This window comes from Balaenoptera ricei, chromosome 1 (assembly GCF_028023285.1).
Source record: "Balaenoptera ricei isolate mBalRic1 chromosome 1, mBalRic1.hap2, whole genome shotgun sequence".
In the NCBI taxonomy this organism is placed as follows: Eukaryota; Metazoa; Chordata; class Mammalia; order Artiodactyla; family Balaenopteridae; genus Balaenoptera; species Balaenoptera ricei.
The window spans coordinates 73784961-73806947 of record NC_082639.1 but is presented as its reverse complement, the minus strand read 5'-3'; the positions used below and the strand labels follow the sequence as shown (position 1 = coordinate 73806947).

General features: G+C 37.3%; 1 protein-coding gene across 3 annotated transcripts in view; it reads right to left on the bottom strand.

Moving 5' to 3' along the window:
• PRKACB (protein kinase cAMP-activated catalytic subunit beta) overlaps nt 1–21987 on the bottom strand; it is a 148184-nt gene that overhangs the window by 9453 nt on the left and 116744 nt on the right. The gene's annotated exons all lie outside the window — the stretch shown is intronic.

Below are 21987 nucleotides of genomic sequence, written 5' to 3'. Positions count from 1 at the left end.
GACCCCTCTCCAGAAAAATGTGCATAACTACAGAACTTTTCCAGCAATGTCAGAAGGTTTACCTATCTTCAAGAGAGACCCCTTGGATCCCACATGATAAATCTTGTGTCTTAGCAACATACAAATTTAAACTTGAAATTTAAATAGAAAAAACACCATATGAAAGATATCAGTATGCACATTTTTGAAAGAGATGATCAAAAAGGAAGTCTAAAAATGATTATAAAAATCCACACTGCCTTTCATAGCATAGGAAACTACTCTTCTTTTACTTATGAGTGACTTTTAAAAATAATTCTGCTATTATGCAATAGTGCAAAAAATGATTTAGATTGGTTTAAAAGCATTTTCCACTTTCTAAACTGTGAAGACTTTACAATTAGTTGACTGGCCCCCAGCCTTAAAAACAAACAAAAAAACCCCAAATAACTGAAGATGTTATATATCAAGTAATCGATAAAATAAAGTACCAGTCATTGGAGACCTAGGTCTACTTTTTTTTTTGTTTAAACACATTCTTCTCCTCTAACTCTCTACTCCAACCTAACTCCCAGTTCTCTCCCTATTATTAATATGGGTACTGAAAAATTAAATTAAAATGAGTACTACTAAAGGATGATATTAGAAGAAACAGCTGCATCTATGTCTCCTTACTCTTCCTTCATTACTACCGCCTCTCCATTATCCTTTTCAACTGTGTTCAATCAGTTCCACTGCCCTCTTCCCCATCACACACACAGGTATGTATGTGCGTATATCTACATGTGTGTGAGCACGTGCACTTTCATTTTAATCCCATTTTCCTATCGTGCACTTGTAGGTCCCATTTCATGTTCCCACCTTCACTAAATACAAACATTATTCTCTGGATTATCATGGCCTTAACTTCAAACTGACCATAAATCTCTGAAGAAATGCTTTAAAGGGTTAACAGATCCATTTCTGAATTTGCATTCTTTCTTTTGTTCTCTACAAGTGCCACCATCACCTTATAACTTGCAATGTGCATCATTACATTACCTCAGGTGATCTTCACAATGCACTCATTCATTTAACTATGCTGTAGTATTTGTGCATGTCTGTCTCACCCAGACTGTGAGCTTCTGGAGGGAAGGTACTATGCTATTTTTGTGTTTCTATTCCCAGGATTTATTAGATCACTTCAAATAATATACTTCATCCATTCCACAATTACCTATTGAGTACCTACTATGTACCAGGCACTGTTCTAGGTGCTGAATATACAACAGTGAGCAAAAACAAAGTCTGATTTCTTGGTACTTACATCCTAGTTGGATATAACATACTTGGTGAATATGGTATTAACTCTGTTCTAAAGATGGAGAAACTAAGATTTCAGAGACATTATATACCTTACCCAATCATTACACTATAAAGTAGCAGAGCTGGGACGAGAAATCTCGTCTTACAATTCCCAGCCTCATGAATTTTGCTCTTTATTACACTGTCTTCAAACATATAGAACTTCTTAATTTACATTCTGACTTTAAAAAGTTCAACATACTTGACATACATTCTCATGTTCTCAAAGCAGAAGTTAAATCATTAGGATGCAAAGCTAGAAATCTATGGCAGTGCTAGATTCATAACCATAGTCTTCTGACTGCCACTCTCCTGCTATTCTGTGAATAAATATTTCTCAAAGTGTGGTCCTAGGGACCACTTTCATCTAAATCAACTGGGAAGTAGAGGATGATAATGCAGATTCCTGGGGCTTACTTCAGATGTTAATGGTATTGGGCCTGAAAATCTGAGCTTCTATCTCCAAGTAATTCATCTGTACATGAAAGCTTGAGAAGCACTATTTGCAACACTATTTACTATTTATGCAGAAGTTTTATTTTTTCTGCTAGTGACAGATCAAAAAACAATTTTAGTGTAAGTAATAAACTAAGTCACCATCATACCAGAGGAAAAGTAGTATTGTGTCAAGCAAACAAAGACTATTTGAAGGTTGAAGGTTTGGGGTCAACTCATATTAGCAACTAAAAAAACCTCATTTTTGCAAAGCCTATATTATTACAGATTATTAGATGTTTTATGTTCTAAAAAAAAAAAAAAGACGTGAACTACCACCCTCTCTAGTTTTTGCTTTTGACACAATGGCTTATTAGAAGTTAGGCACTGTGCCAAACAGTTTATATGCACTGGCTCATAAAATCCAGAACATAACACCGAGGTAAATACGATTATTATCCCCACTTTATAGGTGATGCAATTAAGACCTACAGAGATTAAGTAATTTGCCCAGGATTGCAGAGATAATAAGTGGTAGAGCTATAATTGCAAACCAGGCACTCCAACTCCAGGATATACACTCTAGCTTCAGGTTGTTGTTAGGAACCTTATAAAAGACTGAAATTTTCATCTTAAAAATATTTGCTGCACATTTCCTCATTTATCCTACTTGGAATAAAAACTAGAGAATATTGGATATTCAAAGACACACTGTCCACTTGAAAAATACCACGATTATTTATACAATGGTTATATTCTAATTTTGTTTAGATTCCAAAGAAAAAACTTATTTGAAGTATACTTATCTTCATTTAGAATAGAGTTTGCATGAACTGTTCAATATAATGTGTCAGTTATTCTCCACTTCATGATGTTCAGAATGGTAGACAGTGATGTACTACATATAAACTATCTTCTGAATTCAGGTAATATGCAATGCAATGGATAAAGAATATATACACCTGAATAAAGTAGTCTTTTATATGGAATGCAGTGATGGTCTTGAATTAGTTAATAAGCACATTTATTTGGTTAATCCCCAGAACAGTGATTCTCAAATGGGGAATGGTGGTAGAGGGTTGTGGTGGTAGATATCAGAATCATTTGGGAATCTTTTCAAATTCTAGACATGTCCTCCTCACCTCCACATCACACCCTCTTCTTCCCCAGAGATTATGATAGGTAGCCCACACTCCCATAGTAAGCCATGTTAATGATGGGAATCTGTCATACCCTTAAAGTCTACTGGAGGGGAAATAATGAGAATCATTGTGAAAGTATTTTTTCCATGATTGTTCTGAAATGTAATCAGAAATGGAGTTTCTTTGTTGACTGAACTTCCCAAAGAGCCACGTTGATTCATCAACTGAAATTAGCAAAAACTAGAAAATAAATGAAATTATGTTTTAAATGCAAGACCTTTATTTATAGTATGTTAACCTGGAAACACCAAAGACTTCTATAATGGGGTGATTCAAAACTGTATCAAATTTTGATACTGTATTGTTTCTATCACTGTTATCAATTATAACTGCTGTAGATGTCAAAAGGAAAATCAGAATTCTAGAATACTGCAGCTAGAGGGAGCTTAATTTAGTCTAAACCTTCATTTTAAAGATGAGGAACTTTTTTTTTTTTAAAGAAAGATAAGGAACCCTAGCTCCAGTGAGACTACCAACTCAGTTAATTTCATTGTTGGGAAAATAACTTAATTCTTTTGACTCCTACATGTTTCTGCAGTCCATGATAGCACAAAATATATGATACGGCAAATAATGTGAAAACAGCTGAAAAGAGCTAGATGTGGAAAAGAGACAGTCTAACCCCATTCAACCAGTAGATGTGAGTGATAAGGTTATTGGAAACTGGCATTATTTAACATGAAAGAGGTGTTTGTGCAATATGTACTCCCTAGAGTATTTACTGGGTCTTCTTTCCCCTAATGTTTCCTGTTTAGGAATGTTTTTCAACCCTTAGAGACCAAGTTACTTCTGAGTTTCCTAATGATATATTCTTGAGAACAAATCTGTTTCTACAGTGAGGTACAGACACACACAACAAGCTTTTAACACATCATGTGTATCAAAATCATCTGTAATAATTTAAAAAATACAGATGTTTGGAATACACAGAAGACCAACAGAATCAGTATCTCTGAGAATGGGCATCTATTTCATGAAAGCTTCATGAAGGCAGAGACCACAGCTGATTTTCTGTATCCAGCACTGGTCTGTCATATACCATAAGCTTAATAAATATTTAATGAATGCATGAACTTAAATTCAACAAACACTGATTCAATACCGTCTATGTGCTAGGCACTGATGTGCTTGGGATATAGTAGTAAACCAAAGGGAGACAAAGATTCCTGCCTCCACAGTGTTTATATTCTAGTGAGAAAGAAACTTAGCAACAAGAGTGACCCTTTAAAAATGTTGTTATCCTGACAAAACCTTGCTTTGTAAGGTCTTTAATTTTTTACTCTGAAGAAAATGGGGAATCATTGCAAAGTTCTGAAAGGAGTAACAGGATCTGACTTAATGTTAGAGAGCAGTATCAGTGAAGGTGGTAAGAAGTAGTTGAATTCTGCACATATTTTAAAGATAGAGCCAAAATGGTTTTCCTGTGCATCAAATATGGAGTGAGGACTCCAGGGTGTTTTGTCTTGAGTAACTGAAAGTAGCTGAAAGGATAATGTTGCCATCAACTGAGATGGGAAAGATGGTGGGAGGAACAGATTAGCTATGGAAAACAAAAATCTGTCAGTTTTAGGTTGAATTTGAGATATTTATTAGACCGCTGAGTGGAGATTTCAGGTAGGAAGTTGGATACAGAAGTCTGCAACTCAATGAGTCACGTATGGACGGAAAAAATGAATTTGGGAGCTGTCAGGTAGCATTAAAAGTCATAACGAGAATAAGACCACCAATGGAAGAAATGCAGAAAAAGAAGAGGATCAAGCCAAAGAGATTTAGAAGGAAAGATGAGTAATTCAGGAATAAAACTAAGATTATGAAGAGTCACTGAAGCCAAGTGAAGGAGTAATGAATGAACCACTGAACTAGATTCTGTTTCTTTTTTTGCCACAAACCAGCTTTTATCTTTGGGCAATTCTGAGCCTTGATTTACCTACACATAGGATAAGGGAGTTATAAATCAAGTAAAATGGAACATTCTTGTCATCTTAAAAATTCTACTAAGCTATTTCTTTAGTAGAAAGAATATCTGGGTTCCAATCCCAACTCCAGTTACATACATTCTCTATGCTTTAGGGCAAACTCTTTTACCTTTCTGAGTCTCACTTACCTCATCTATAAAATGATAAGAGTATATTTCATCTGGCAGGTATGAAAAGAAATTAGTTAACTTTTATGAAACGGCCTTTCTTTTTTTTTTGGCTGTGCCATGCAGCTTTTGAGATCTTAATCTTAGTTCCCCAACCAGGGATTGAACCCAGGCCCACGCAGTGAAAGCACCAAGTCCTAACCACTGGACTGCCAGGGAACTCCCTGTGAAACTGCCTTGCATCTTGCAGGCACTAATTCAATACATGTTTCATTTTTTAAATCTTTTATTAGGATAATGTTTTAATGAACTGAAGTTGAATTTCTGAATCAAAGAAGGAACCTGGAAGTCAGCAATATCTATCATTATGTTTCCAGACTACCCAAGGGCACTTGTGCTAGAAAAGTCATTGGAGAGTGTAAGAAGTTCCTCTTTTCTTCTTGTCTCATGCTCCACCTGTTAAATTTGTACAACAAACACTCTCTTCTTTTCCTAAGGTTCTTAAATTTGATAGAGGCAGGGAGAAAATGGACAGCCATAACCGTTTTATAAGGACAGAATTGTGAATATAGCTGATACCTTAAACAACTTTATCAAATTATATTACATAATATGTTAAAACAACTGTGAAATTCACTCTGAATTGAGCAAACAGAATATTGTTCTGCTTTCAGCACTGATTATAAAGTCTTGTACATTTTAGTTTTAGGAGTAACTATTACTTTCTAAAAATTTAAGAAGTTACATCCAAAAAGCAAATCAGTGCATGTTGTTAATAGTACACATACTGGGTGATTTAAATTCACTGACTCTTTTTTAACTTTAGAAATAAAATAAGACCAAAATCAAGTTTGTCTATACTCAGCTTAATCACAGAAATTACAAAGTTGATCTTTGATTGAAGAATAGAAACATTTTACTGCTATTCTTCTGCAATTTATAGAGGAAAAGATTGTTCAACCAGTAACATTATCTTTTATGCATCAAGGTAAAATTTACTGGGCTTAAATGACTCAAAAGAGTTTGCATACAGTAAATAATCTGTTAACTTCTGTCCACATGCATACTGGAATAAATTTTGAGAAATCCTCTCTCTAAATTAGTACAGTTCAAGAAATCTACCATCCCAGTAAAAAAATTATCTAGAAAAACTGAGCATATAGTTAATTTTTCAAAACACATAACAACTTTTCATACATTAGGCTTTCTAATAGATATGGTGCAAAGTTCCACACTGCCTCATAGGACCCAGGGAAAGTTTAATCAACCTGGATCCTATATATAAAAAGAAACATCTAGGACATTAACAAAATACTTATAAATAAATATTAGTACCATGATTGTGGGCTCTCTGATCTGTTCTTACCTATGCAGAAACAGTGCATAGACATAATGAATTCAGATGGTTGCAAAAGGTTATTACCCACCCCATCCTCATTCTATCCCCTGCAAAACAAGTTGCAATCATTTGCCCATAGGACCCCTAAGGTAAGGACTGTCTCAAAGCAGGTATTAAGAAGAATTTTAAATGTCCACAGCAAAGTGTTAAAACACGGCCCTGGATTTTATGTAAATGGTATAACTGTTTTTGTACTTCATGAAAATAACTCCTGCGTACTGTTAAGTCTCTTTAACTGTAGTCATGCCAAATAGAAAATGGCATTTTAATTTCTCCAAAAGCATTAACAATGGTACCTTAGAAAAAGTGTAGTGGTATATCTGTATATGTGTATATTACTTAGGAATACACAAAAAAGAGAAAATATAGCAGGCCTGAGACTGCTACCCTTCAGGAAGGCCTGCCGGCAAGTTTGGCACTTGGCAGGTATCTGGGAATTGGAATGGTGATTCAAAGTTCCAGACATTGAAAAGAAACTTCCTTAAATGACATGAGTGGCTCACTGTACCTAGACTGTTGGTACAAACAATATGGTTTATGCTGAACATCTGTTTTTGCTCTGGGAGTCTGGGATTTTTCTATGTGTTAGGTAGAGGGTATATATGTGATCCCAATAAAACCCTTGGGCACTGAGTCTTTACTGTGCTTCTCTGATAGATAACATTTCATCCATGTTGCCAGATTTGTTGCTGGAGGAATGAAGTGTCCTTTTTGACTCCTTTGGGAGAGGACTCTTGAAAGCTTGTGCTGGTTTCCTCTGGACATTACCCCATGTGACTTTTGCCTTTGCTGACTTTAGTTTATAAACTTTCTTGTAAGGTACTTGTTACAATGAAAGGTATTCATTCCTTGAGTATTACTATATGCTGAATTTTGTGAGTCTTCCTAGTGAATCACCTAACCTGGGAATGATCTTGGGGACCTTGGACATAGAAGGGAAAAGCCATCTGGTTGCTAATCAACTACACTTCATGTGAATGTGGATTGCTCTTCAGGAAAAAATTAACTGACACTTGGATCATTCTGTGTATACATATGTTTACAACTTTATATTTTTTATAGTGTCTCCTTGTACATTTTTGGTGCTCGTTAAAAATGGAATAATATTTACTTCATACATAATGGAACTAAGAATTTTTTTTAATTACATAAGTCAAAAACTCTAACTTTAAGGTTTCCACACAGCTGTTACTTGCCTGCCACCTTATTTGCAAATGTCATTTTTGAACACAACGTTAACTTTTGTATTAACAAGAGTAATGCAGCCAGATAGAGTTGCTGTGGAAACCATAACTGATTCTTATATAGAGTATATGGCACTGAAGTATTAAATTTAAAGACTATATACAGAAACTTAGCATATGTATTGCTAGGATGAGGCACAGTTAATGTGGGAATTATAAGACTTTTCTGTTAACTATGCATTTCTAAACCTGAACCTTAATATTGCATGAATAATTTGACATTTAAATACCACCTCCAACTCCCTCTTGCGAGAGCACTGGAATCACAACTAACTACTGAACAACCATTGACAGAAAGACACTGGAACTCACCAAGAAAGATACCCCACATCCAAGACAAAGGAGAAGCTGCAATGAGATGGTAGGAGGGGCACAATCACAATAAAATCAAATCCCAAAACTGCTGGGTGGGCGACTCTCAACTGGAGAACAATTATACCACAGAAGTCCACGCACTGGAGTGAAGGTTCTGAGCCCCAGGTCAGCCTTCTCAACCTGGGGGTCTGGCAATGGGAGGAGGAATCCTCAGAGAATCAGACTTGAAGGCCAATGGGGTTTGATTGCAGGACTTCGACAGGACTGGGGGAAACAGAGACTCCATTCTTGGAGGGCAGACACAAAGTAGTGTGTGCACCAGGACCCAGGGGGAAGGAGGAGTGACCCCACAGGAGACAGAACCAGACCTACCTGCTAGTGTTGGAGGGTCTCCTGTGGGGGGCGGGGTGGAGTGGCTGTGGCTCACTGCAGGGACAAGGACACTGGCAGCAGAAGTTCTCGGAAGTACTAATTGGAGTCAGCCCTCCTGGAGTCCACCATTAGCCCCACCAAAGAGCCTGTAGGCACCACTGCTGGGTCGCCTCAGGCCAAACAGCCAACAGGGAGGGAACCCAGCCCCACCCATCAGCAGAGAAGCAGATTAAAGTTTTACTGAGCTCTGCCCACCAGAGGGATGCCCAGCTCTACCCACTACCAGTCCTTCCCATCAGGAAGCTTGCACAAGCCTCTTAGATAGCCTCATCCACCAGAGGGCAGACAGCAGAAGCAAGAAGAACTATAATCCTGTAGCCTGCAGAACGAAAACCACAATCACAGAAAGACAGACAAAATGAAAAGGCACAGGACTATGTCCCAGATGAAGGAACAAGATAAAACCTGAGAAAAACAACTAAATGAAGTGGAGATAGGAACTTTTCAGAAAATTCAGAATAATGATAGTGAAGATGATTGAGGCCCTTGGAAAAAGAATGGAGGCAAGGATCAAGAAGATGCAAGAAATGTTTAACAAAGACCTAGAAGAATTAAAGAACAAACAAACAGAGATGAACAATACAATAAATAAAATGAAAAATACACTAGAAGGAATCAACAGCAGAATAACTGAGGCAGAAGAATGTATAAGTGACCTGGAAGACACAATGGTGGAAATCACTGCCGCAGAACAGAATAAAGAAAAAAGAATGAAAAGAAATGAAGACAGCCTAAGAGACTCTGGGACAACATTAAATGCACCAACATTCACATTATAGGTGTCCCGGAAGGAAAAGAGAGAGAGAAAGGACCCAAGAAAATATTTGAAGAGATTATAGCAGAAAGCTTACCTAATGAGATTATAGTAGAAAACTTCCCTAACATGGGAAAGGAAATAGCCACCCAAGTCCAGGAAGCACAGAGAGTCCCAGGCAGGATAAACCCAAGGAGAAACAAGCCGAGACACATAGTAAGCAAACTGAAAAAAATTAAAGACAAAGAAAAATGTTAAAATAAACAAGGGAAAAATGACAAATAGCATGCAAGGTAACTCCATACATTTAACAGCTGATTTATCAGGAGAAATTCTGCAAGCCAGAAGGGAGTGGTATGATATATTTAAAGTGATGAAAGGGAACAACCTAAAACCAAGAATACTCTACCCAGCAAGAATCTCATTCAGATTCGACAGAGAAATCAAAAGCTTTACAGACAAGCAATAGCTAAGAGAATTCAGCACCACCAAACCAGCTCTACAACAAATGCTACAGAATCTTCTCTAAGTGGAAAACACAAGAGAAGAAAAGGACCTACAAAAATAAACCCAAAACAATTAAGAAAATGGTAATAGGAACATACATGTCAATAATTACCTTAAATGTGAATGGATTACACACTCCAACCAAGACAGACTGGCTGAATGGATACAAAAACAAGACCCGTATATATGCTGTCTACAAGAGACCCACTTGAAACCTAGGGACACATACAGACTGAAAGTGAGGGGATGGAAAAAGATATTCCATGCAAATGGAAATCAAAAGAAAGCTGAAGTAGCAATTCTCATATAAGACAAAATAGACTTTAAAATAAAGACTATTACAAGAGACAAAAAAGGACACAACATAATAATCATGGGATCAATCCAAGAAGAAGATATAACAATTGTAAATATTTATGCACCCAACATAGGAGCACCTCAATACATAAGGCAAATGTTAACAGCCATAAAAGGGGAAATCAACAGTAACACAATCATAGTACGGGACTTTAACAGCCCACTTTCACCAATGGACAGATCATCCAAAATGAAAATAAATAAGGAAACACAAGCTTTAAATGACACAATAGACCAGATAGGTTTAACTGATATTTATAGGACATTCCCCCCCAAAACAGAAGATTACACTTTCTTCTCAAGTGTACATGGAACATTCTCCAGAATAGATCACATCTTGGGTCACAAATCAAGCACTGGTAAATTTACGAAAACTGAAATCATATCAAGCATCTTTTCCAACCACAATGCTATGAGATTAGAAATAAATTATAGGAAAAACAAAAAATGTAAAAAACACAAACACACGGAGGCTAAAAAATACGTTACTAAATAACCAAGAGATCACTGAAGAAATCAAAGAGGAAATCAAAAAATACCTAGAGACAAATGACAACGAAAACACAATGACCCAAAACCTATGGGATGCAGCAAAAGCAGTTCGAAGAGGGAAGGCTATAGCAATACAATCCTAACTCAAGAAATCAGAAAAATCTCAAATAAACAATCTAACCTTACACCTAAAGGAACTAGAGAAAGGAGAACAAAGAAAACCCAAAGTTAGTAGAAGGAAAGAAATCATAAAAATCAGAACAGAAATAAATCAAATAGAAATGAAGAAAACAATAGCAAAGATCAATGAAACTAAAAGCTGGTTCATTGAGAAGATAAACAAAATTGATAAACCTTTAGCCAGACTCATCAAGAAAAAGAGGGAGAGGACTCAAATCAATAAAATTAGAAATGAAAAAGGAGAAGTTACAATGGACAGTGCAGAAATACAAAGCATCCTAAGAGACTACTACAAGCAACGATATGCCAATAAAATGGACAACCTGGAAGAAATGGACACATTCTTAGAAAAGTAAAACCTTGAGAGACTGAACCAGGAAGAAAGAGAAATTATGAACAGACCAATCACAAGTAATGAAATTGAAACTGTGATTAAAAATCTTCCAATAGAAGATGGCGGAAGAGTAAGAGAAGATGGCGGAAGAGTAAGACACGGAGATCACCTTCCTTCCCATAGATACATTAGAAATACACCTACACGTGGAAATGCTCCTACAGAACACCCACTGAACACTGGCAGAAGACCTCAGACCTCCCAAAAGGCAAGAAACTCCCCACGTACTTGGGTAGGGCAAAAGAAAAAAAGAAAAAACAGAGATAAAAGAATAGGGACAGGACCTGCACCAGTGGGAGGGAGCCATGAAGGAGGAAAGGTTTCCACACGCTAGGAAGCCCCTTCGCGGGCGGAGACTGCGGGTGGCAGAGGGGGAAGCTTCGGAGCCACGGAGGAGAGCGCAGCCACAGGGGTGCGGAAGGCAAAGCGGAGAGACTCCCGCACAGAGGATCGGTGCCGAGAAGCACTCACCAGCCCGACAGGCTTGTCTGCTCACCGCCAGGGCGGGCTGGGGCTGGGAGCTGAAGCTCGGGCTTCGGTCGGATCCCAGGGAGAGGACTGGGGTTGGCGGCATGAACACAGCCTGAAGGGGTTAGTGCACCACAGCTAGCCGGGAGGGAGTCCGGGAAAAAGTCTGCAGCTGCCGAAGAGGCAAGAGACTTTTTCTTGCCTCTTTGTTTCCGGGTGGGCGAGGGGAGGAGATTAACAGCACCGCTTAAAGGAGCTCCAGAGACAGGCGCGAGCCGCGGCTATCAGCGCGGACCCCAGAGACGGGCATGAGACGCTAAGGCTGCTGCTGCCGCCACCAAACAGCCTGTGAGCTCCCCTCCCGGGAGCCGGTGCAGCCCGCCATGGCCAGGCTCCCGTGATCCGGGGACAAGTTCCCCGGGAGAACGCACGGCGCGCCGCGGGCTGGTGCAACGTCATGCCGGCCTCTGCCGTCGCAGGCTCGCCCCGCATCCATATCCTTCCCTCCCCCCCGCCCAAGTGAGCCAGAGCCCCCGAAGCAGCTGCTCCTTTAACCCCGTTCTGTCTGGGCAGGGAACAGACGCCCTCAGGCGACCTACACGCAGAGGCGGGTCCAAATCCAAAGCTGAACCCCGGGAGCTGTGCGAACAAAGAAGAGAAAGGGAAATCTCTCCCAGCAGCCTCAGAATTAGCGGATTAAAACTCCACAAACAACTTGATGTGCCTGCATCTGTTGAATACCTGAATAGACAACGAATCATCCCAAATTCAGGAGGTGGACTTTAGGAGCAGGATATATTAATTTTTCCCCTTTTCCTTTTTTTGTGAGTCTATATGTGTATGCTTCTGGGTGAGATTTTGTCTGTATAGCTTTGCTTTATAATAGCTTTATTTTATTTTATTTTATCCTCTTTTTTCCTTTCCTTCTATTTTTTCTCCCTTTTTCTCTGAGCCATGTGGATGAAAGGCTCTTGGTGCTCCAGCCAGGCATCAGGGCTGTGCCTCTGAGGTGGGAGAGCCAATTTCAGGACACTGGTCCACAAGAGACCTCCCAGCTCCACGTAATACCAAACGGCGAAAATCTCTCAGAGATCTCCATCTCAACATCAAGACCCAGCTTCACTCAACGACCAGCAAACTACAGTGCTGGACACCCTATGCCAAACAACTAGCAAGACAGGAACACAGCCCCATCCATTAGCAGAGAGGCTGCCTAAAATCATAATAAGGCCACAGACACCCCAAAACACACCACCAGACGTGGACGTGCCCACCAGAAAGACAAGATCCAGCCTCATCCACCAGAACACAGGCACTAGTCCCCTCCACCAGGAAGCCTACACAACCCACTGAACCAACCTTAGCCACTGGGGACAGATACCAAAAACAACGGGAACTACGAACCTGCAGCCTGTGAAAAGGAGACCCCAAACACAGTAAGATAAGCAAAATAAGAAGACAGAAAAAAACACAGCAGATGAAGGAGCAGGGTCAAAACACACCAGACCTAACAAATGAAGAGGAAATAGGTAGTCTACCTGAAAAAGAATTCAGAATAATGATAGTAAGGATGATCCAAAATCTTGGAAATAGAATAGACAAAATGCAAGAAACATTTAACAAGGACGTAGAAGAACTAAAGAGGAACCAAGCAACGATGAAAAACACAATAAATGAAATTAAAAATACTCTAGACGGAATCAATAGCAGAATAACTGAGGCAGAAGAAAGGATAAGTGACCTGGAAGATAAAATGGTGGAAATAACTACTGCAGAGCAGAATAAAGAAAAAAGAATGAAAAGAACTGAGGACAGTCTCAGAGACCTCTGGGACAACATTAAATGCACCAACATTCGAATTATAGGGGTCCCAGAAGAAGAAGAGAAAAAGAAAGGGACTGAGAAAATATTTGAAGAGATTACACTTGAAAACTTCCCTAATATGGGAAAGGAAATAGTTAATCAAGTCCTGGAAGCACAGAGAGTCCCATACAGGATAAATCCAAGGAGAAACATGCCAAGACACATATTAATCAAACTATCAAAACTTAAATATAAAGAAAACATATTAAAAGCAGCAAGGGAAAAACAACAAATAACACACAAGGGAATCCCCATAAGGTTAACAGCTGATCTTTCAGCAGAAACTCTGCAAGCCAGAAGGGAGTGGCAGGATATACTTAAAGTGATGAAGGAGAAAAACCTACAACCAAGATTACTCTACCCAGCAAGGATCTCATTCAGATTTGATGGAGAAATTAAAACCTTTACAGACAAGCAAAAGCTGAGAGAGTTCAGCACCACCAAACCAGCTTTAAAACAAATGCTAAAGGAACTTCTCTAGGCAAGAAACACAAGAGAAGGAAAACACCTACAATAACAAACCCAAAACATTTAAGAAAATGGGAATAGGAACATACATATCGATAATTACCTTAAATGTAAATGGATTAAATGCTCCCACCAAAAGACACAGACTGGCTGAATGGATACAAAAACAAGACCCATATATATGCTGTCTACAAGAGACCCACTTCAGACCTAGAGACACATACAGACTGAAAGTGAAGGGATGGAAAAAGATATTCCATGCAAATGAAATCAAAAGAAAGCTGGAGTAGCAATTCTCATATCAGACAAAATAGACTTTAAAATAAAGACTATTACAAGAGACAAAGAAGGACACTATATAATGATCAAGGGATCGATCCAAGAGGAAGGTATAACAATTGTAAATATTTATGCACCCAACATAGGAGCACCTCAATACGTAAGGCAAATGCTAACAGCCATAAAAGGGGAAATCGACAGTAACACAATAATAGTTGGGTGCTTTAACACACCACTTACACCAATGGACAGATCATCCAAAATGAAAATAAATAAGGAAACACAAGCTTTAAATGATACATTAAACAAGATGGACTTAATTGATATTTATAGGACATTCCACCCAAAAACAACAGAATACAGTTTCTTCTCAAGTGCTCATGGAACATTCTCCAGGATAGATCATATCTTGGGTCACAAATCAAGCCTTGGTAAATTTAAGAAAATTGAAATCGTATCAAGTATCTTTTCCGACCACAACGCTATGAGACTAGATATCAATTACAGGAAAAGATCTGTAAAAAATACAAACACATGGAGGCTACACAATACACTACTTAATAACGAAGTGACCACTGAAGAAATCAAAGGGGAAATCAAAAAATACCTAGAAACAAATGACAATGGAGACACGATGACCCAAAATCTATGGGATGCAGCAAAAGCAGTGCTAAGAGGGAAGTTTATAGCAATACAAGCCTACCACAAGAAACAGGAAACATCTCGAATAAACAACCTAACCTTGCACCTAAAGCAATTAGAGAAAGAAGAACAAAAAAAACCCCAAAGCTAGCAGAAGGAAAGAAATCATAAAGATCGTATCAGAAATAAATGAAAAAGAAATGAAGGAGACAATAGCGAAGATCAATAAAACTAAAAGCTGGTTCTTTGAGGAGATAAACAAAATTGATAAACCATTAGCCAGACTCATCAAGAGAAAAAGGGAGAAGACTCAAATCAATAGAATTAGAAATGAAAAAGGAGAAGTAACTACTGACACTGCAGAAATACAAACGATCATGAGAGATTACTACAAGCAACTCTACGCCAATAAAATGGACAACCTGGATGAAATGGACAGATTCTTAGAAATGCACAACCTGCCGAGACTGAACCAGGAAGAAATAGAAAATATGAACAGACCAATCACAAGCACTGAAATTGAAACTGTGATTAAAAATCTTCCAACAAACAAAAGCCCAGGACCAGATGGCTTCACAGGCGAATTCTATCAAACATTCAGAGAAGAGCTAACACCTATCCTTCTCAAACTCTTCCAAAATATTGCAGAGGGAGGAACACTCCCAAACTCATTCTACGAGGCCACCATCACCCTGATACCAAAACCAGAGAAAGATGTCACAAAAAAAGAAAACTACAGGCCAATATCACTGATGAACATAGATGCAAAAATCCTCAACAAAATACTAGCAAACAGAGTCCAACAGCACATTAAAAGGATTATACACCATGATCAAGTGGGGTTTATTCCAGGAAAGCAAGGATTCTTCAATATACACAAATCAATCAACGTGATACATCATATTAACAAATTGAAGGAGAAAAACCATATGATCATCTCAATAGATGCAGAGAAAGCTTTCGACAAAATTCAACACCCATTTATGATAAAAGCCCTGCAGAAAGTAGGCACAGAGGGAACTTTCCTCAACATAATAAAGGCCATATATGACAAACCCACAGCCAACATTGTCCTCAATGGTGAGAAACTGAAACCATTTCCACTAAGATCAGGAACAAGACAAGGTTGCCCACTCTCACCACTATTATTCAACATAGTTTTGGAAGTGTTAGCCACAGCAATCAGAGTAGAAAAAGAAATAAAAGGAATCCAAATCGGAAAAGAAGAAGTAAAGCTGTCACTGTTTGCAGATGACATGATACTATACGTAGAGAATCCTAAAGATGCTACCAGAAAACTACTAGAGATAATCAATGAATTTGGTAAAGTAGCAGGATACAAAATTAATGCACAGAAATCTCTTGCATTCCTATACACTAATGCTGAAAAATCTGAAAGTGAAATTAAGAAAACACTCCCATTTACCATTGCAACAAAAAAAATAAAATATCTAGGAATAAACATACCTAAGGAGACAAAAGACCTGTATGCAGAAAATTATAAGACACTGATGAAAGAAATTAAAGATGATACAAATAGATGGAGAGATATACCATGTTCTTGGATTGGAAGAATCAACATTGTGAAAATGACTCTACTACCCAAAGCAATCTAAAGATTCAGTGCAAGCCCTATCAAACTACCACTGGCATTTTTCACAGAACTAGAACAAAAAATTTCACAATTTGTATGGAAACACAAAAGACCCCGAATAGCCAAAGCAATCTTGAGAACGAAAAATGGAGCTGGAGGAATCAGGCTCCCTGACTTCAGACTATATTACAAAGCTACAGTCATCAAGACAGTTTGGTACTGGCACAAAAACAGAAATATAGATCAATGGAACAGCATAGAAAGCCCAGAGATAAACCCACGCACATATGGTCACCTTATGTTTGATAAAGGAGGCAAGCATATACAGTGGAGAAAAGACAGCCTCTTCAATAAGTGGTACTAGGAAAACTGGACAGGTACATGTAAAAGTATGAAATTAGAACACTCCCTGACACCATACACAAAAATAAACTCAAAATGGATTAAAGACCTAAGTGTAAGGCCAGACACTATAAAACTCTTAGAGGAAAACATAGGCAGAACACTCTATGACATAAATCGCAGCAATATCCTTTTTGACCCAGCTCCTAGAGAAATGGAAATAAAAACAAAAATAAACAAATGGGACCTAATGAAACCTAAAAGCTTTTGCACAGCAAAGGAAACCATAAACAAGACCAAAAGACAACCCTCAGAATGGGAGAAAATATTTGCAAATGAAGCAACTGACAAAGGATTAATCTCCAAGATTTACAAGCAGCTCATGCAGCTCAATAACAAAAAAACAAACAACCCAATCCAAAAATGGGCAGAAGACCTAAATAGACATTTCTCCAAAGAAGATATACAGATTGGCAACAGACACATGAAAGAATGCTCAACATCATTAATCATTAAGAGAAATGCAAATCAAAACTACAATGAGATATCATCTCACACTGGTCAGAATGGCCATCATGAAAAAATCTACAAACAATAAATGCTGGAGAGGGTGTGGAGAAAAGGGAACCCTCTTGCACTGTTGGTGGGAATGTAAATTGATACAGCCACTATGGAGAACAGTATGGAGTTTCCTTAAAAAACTAAAAATAGAACTACCATATGACCCAGCAATCCCACTACTGGGCATATACCCTGAGAAAACCATAATTCAAAAAGAGTCATGTACCAAAATGTTCATTGCAGCTCTATTTACAATAGCCAGGACATGGAAGCAACCTAAGTGTCTATCATCAGATGAATGGATAAAGAAGATGTGGCACATATATACAATGGAATATTACTCAGCCATAAAAAGAAATGAAATGGAGGTATTTGTAGTGAGGTGGATGGAGTTAGAGTCTGTCATACAGAGTGAAGTAAGTCAGAAAGAGAAAAATAAACACAGTATGCTAACACATATATATGGAATCTAAGGGAAAATAAAGGTCATGAAGAACCTAGTGGCAAGACGGGAATAAAGACACAGACCTACTAGAGAATGGACTTGAGGATATGGGGAGGGGGAGGAGTAAGATGTGACAGGGTTAGAGAGTGGCATAGACATATATACACTACCAAACGTAAAATAGATAGCTAGTTGGAAGCAGCCGCATAGCACAGGGAGATCAGCTCGGTGCTTTGTGACCACCTAGAGGGGTGGGATAGCGAGGGTGGGAGGGAGGGAGATTCAAGAGGGAAGAGATATGGGAACATATGTATATGTATAACTGATTCACTTTGTTAAAAGCAGAAACTAACACACCATTGTAAAGCAATTATACTCCAATAAAGATGTTTAAAAAAAAAAAATCTTCCAATAAACAAAAGTCCAGGACCAGATGGCTTCACAGGTGAATTCTATCAAACATTTAGAGAAGAGCTAACACCCATCCTCCTCAAACTCTTCCAAAAAATTGCAGTGTAAGGAACATTCCCAAACTCATTCTACGAGGACATAATCACCCTGATACCAAAACCAGACAAAGATACTACAAAAAAAGGAAATTACAGACCAATATCACTGATGAATACAGATACAAAAATCTTCAACAAAATACTAGCAAACAGAATCCAGCAACACATCAGAAGGATCATACACCATGATCAAGTGGCATTTATCCCAGGGATGCAAGGATTCTTCAATATACACAAATCAATCAATGTGACACACCATATTAACAGATTGAAGGATAAAAACCATATAATCATCTCAATAGATGCAGAAAAAGCTACAGTAATCAAGACAATATGGTATTGGCAAAAAAACAGAAATATAGATCAATGAACAGGATAGAAAGCCCAGAGATAAACCCACGCACCTATGGTCAACTAATCTATGACAAAGGAGGCAAGGATATACAATGGAGAACAGACAGTCTCTTCAATAAGTGGTGCTGGGAAAACTGGACAGCTACATGTAAAAGAATGAAATTAGAACACTCCCTAACACCATATGCAAAAATAAACTCAAAATGGATTAAAGACCTAAATGTAAGACCGGACACTATAAAACTCTTAGAGGAAAGCATAAGAAGAACACTCTATGACATAGATCACAGCAAGATCTTTTTTGACCCACCTCCTAGAGTAATGGAAATAAAAACAAAAATAAACAAATGGGACCTAATGAAACAAAAGCTCTTGCACAGCAAAGAAAACCATAAATAAGACAAAAAGACAACCTCCAGAATGGGAGAAAATATTTGCAAACGAATCAACAGGCAAAGGATTAATCTCCAAAATATATAAACAGTTCATGCAGATCAATATCAAAAACACAAAGAACCCAATCAAAAAATGGGCCGAAGACCTAAATAGACACTTCTCCAAAGAAGACATACAGATGGCCAAGAGGCACAGGAAAAGCTGCTCAACATCACTAATTATTAGAGAAATACAAATCAAAACTACAATGAGGTATTACCTCACACCGATTAGAATGGGCATCATCAGAAAGTCTACAAACAATAAGTGCGGAGAGGGTGTGGAGAAAAGGGAAACCTCTTGCACTGTTGGTGGGAATGTAAATTGATACAGCCGCTATGGAGAACAGTATGGAGGTTCCTTAAAAAACTAAAAATATACTTACCATATGACCCAGCAATTGCACTAATGGACATATACCCAGAGGAAACCATAATTCAAAAAGACACATGCACCCCAATATTCACTGCAGCATTATTTACAATAGCCAGGTCATGGAAACAAGCTAAATGTCCATCAACAGACAAATATATAAAGAAGATGTGGTACATATATACAACGGAATATTACTCAGCCATAAAAAGGAACAAAATTGGGTTATTTGTAGAGACATGGAGGGACCTAGAGAGTGTCACACAGAGTGAAGTTAAGTCAGAAAGAGAAAAACAAATATCATATATTAACGCATATATGTGGAATCTAGAAAAATGGTACAGATGAACCAGTTTGCTAGGCAGAAAAAGAGACACAGATGTAGAGAACAAACATATGGACGCCAAGCGGGGGAAGCAGGGGGCAGGGGTGGTGGGATGAATTGGGAGATTGATATTGACATATATACACTAATATGTGTAAAATAGTTAAATAATAAGAACTTGCTGTATAGCACAGGGAAATCCACTTTGCTGTACGGTAGAAACTAACACAACATTGTAAAACAACTATACCCCAATAAAAATAAATAAATACCACCTCCTCTGTTTTTTTTAAAGGCAAAATATGTATAGGAGAGGATCTAACAAGCTGATTGATCATCTTTCTGTGCATTTATAAATACCAATTTGAATTAAAATATTGTAAATAGAGAAAGAACATAAAAATCTAATGTTCAAATATATGTACTTTAGTGAATTAATCACTTCATTAAACACATTTCATTTAACTTTGATAAGTCAATGATACCTATAATCTTTATAACATGGTTTCCAAAAATATAATCAACATAAAATATTGTTGCATAAAATACCATGCTTTTTAAAAAAAGAAAAAAATTCTGAATGAAAAGTATATTTTTAAATGTTATTTGATATCATTAAAACCATTAAAAAATTTAAATACAAATACAGGATCTGTAAGACCAAAACTGGATTTTCAATGACTTGAACAATTAAAAAATTTGAAAACAAGTTCGTCTCCAATTTGACTTTTAGCTACTAACTAGAGAGACAATAATACTTTGTAATGTGGATAGAGATAACTTCTAGTTTGGATTTGAGTGCTGAAACAGATGGTTTTATTGGGAAATGTGAATATGATTTTACATTCAAATAATACAGATCCTAGAGATCACTTAATAACAATCATTTTGTTTTCATGAGTTCTACTTTAAATGCATAAAGGGAACAAGGAATGAAAACTTTGCATCCAATATGGGGAGAGATAATCTGGCACCTTTAGTTAAAAACAATAGTACACCAAACACCCTATCGTATTCCTAATAAAGGAAAAAAATCAGATATTGTGATATGATAAAATTTTATGTTGCTACTCTTCTCTTCTAAGGTGACCAGGATTTAAACTGTTACAATTTTAGAATTTATGCAGATTTAAATTTAAACCGTGTGCTACCACTGGATTCTAAATGTTAAAGTTTGATATGAAATAAAAACACATTCATAAGTAGCCAAAAAAAATTTACACAATGTACAATGATTGGCAAACAGAGGCCAATTCATACAGATGAAGATACATTTGTTTTAGCTAAAACAATTTTTCTAGGTAAATAAAATTTAGTTATGACAGCATCCTTGTCAGAAAATTTGATTCCTCCTATGAAATTAAGTATAAATAAAAGCAATGTAGTAAAGATTCAGGAACTCTGTAATTAACTGTAATTATTTGGAACTATTACTATAATTTCTGCATTCTTAGTCTTTGTACTAGTAAAATATGCTTCTCCCATTCAGTTATTTAAAAGTATTTTAGTCCTCTCATTATTCTTCTTATGACCTTTGGCCTTATTTTCTCTTGAGATTTTACATAATCACTTCTCAAATTCTTAAAAAATAAATCACTGCCTTGTCTATTAATTTTTCTTGATTTTTTGTTTTGTTCATCTCAAAAGTTCTCTTACTTTGACTTTAATATTCTGCTGGGTGAAAACGATTACAAATATAAGAAACCTGAAGCTTAGAGATCTGCAAATGTAGCAGGGACAGCAGTAATACTTAATTACCTAAATATCAATACTTCGTTCTGCCTTTCTATATTACTTTAGTGTGAATCTTTCAAAAACCTAGCTTAGTTAGCTGTAAGAGGTATTTATTTTTTACCTTTGACATAGTTGAAGTATGTGTTCTTTAGTTAGTCCCCTAGTTTGTGAACCTGCCATAATATAAAACTTCCCCCCATAAAATACAGTAAAATATAACTGAAAATCTTGTGATCCCTGTAGACTGCATATGCACTATGACATATGGAACAACACTGTGTTGAGATGTGGGTTCTAGGTGGCTGGAGAGACTCATTCTATTGGTGTATTGTTCCATCCAGGTATTTAAATTTGGGTCTTAGTAAAAAAGATAAATTATTATATTATGGACATTCAAGGTACCTTCTGAATAGCTGACATTATAAATTTTAAGTTCATGAATGCTAAGGGTCAGCTTTCATACGAAATATAGAACATGA